The following is a 645-nucleotide window of genomic DNA, read 5'->3' as shown; positions in this document are numbered from 1 at the left end:
CCTGGAGGTGTGTTTGGGGTCATTTTCCTGTTGAAAAATAAATGATGGTCCAACAAAACGCAAACTGGATGGGATGGCTTGCAGCTGCAGGATGCTGTGGTAGCCATGTTGGTTCAGTATGCCTTCAATTTTGAATAAATCCCCAACATTGTCAAAAGCAAAGCACCCCCACACCATCATACCTCCTCCTTCATGCTTCACAGTTGGAACCAGGCATGTAGAATCCATCCAGTCACCTTTTCTCCATCGCCCAAAGACATGGCGGTTGGAACCAAAATCTCAAACTTGGACTCATCAGACTAAAGCACAGATTTCTAGTGGTCTAATGTCCATTCCTTATGTTTCTTGGCCCAAACAAATCTCTTCTGCTTGTCTTAGCAGTGGTTTTCTAGCTGCTATTTGACCATGAAGGCCGATTTGCGCAGTCTTCTCTTAACAGTTGTTCTAGAGATGTGTCTGCTGCAGAACTCTGTGTGGTATTCATCGGTCTCTAATCTGAGCTGCTGTAACTTGTGATTTCTGAGGCTGGTGACTTCAGAGAACTATCTCCAGCAGCAGAGGTATTGGTCTTCCTTTCCTGGGGTGGTCCTCATGTGAGCCAGTTTTGTTGTAGAGACTGATGGTTTTTGCAACTGCACTTGGGGA

At 45.6% G+C, this 645-nt stretch overlaps 1 protein-coding gene across 4 annotated transcripts in view; it reads right to left on the bottom strand.

Moving 5' to 3' along the window:
- Positions 1–645, bottom strand: part of svild (supervillin d) — a 50516-nt gene that overhangs the window by 5002 nt on the left and 44869 nt on the right. The window lies entirely within an intron of this gene.

Source organism: Etheostoma spectabile, chromosome 21, assembly GCF_008692095.1.
Source record: "Etheostoma spectabile isolate EspeVRDwgs_2016 chromosome 21, UIUC_Espe_1.0, whole genome shotgun sequence".
NCBI lineage: Eukaryota > Metazoa > Chordata > Actinopteri > Perciformes > Percidae > Etheostoma > Etheostoma spectabile.
This window is presented reverse-complemented; position numbering and strand designations above follow the sequence as displayed.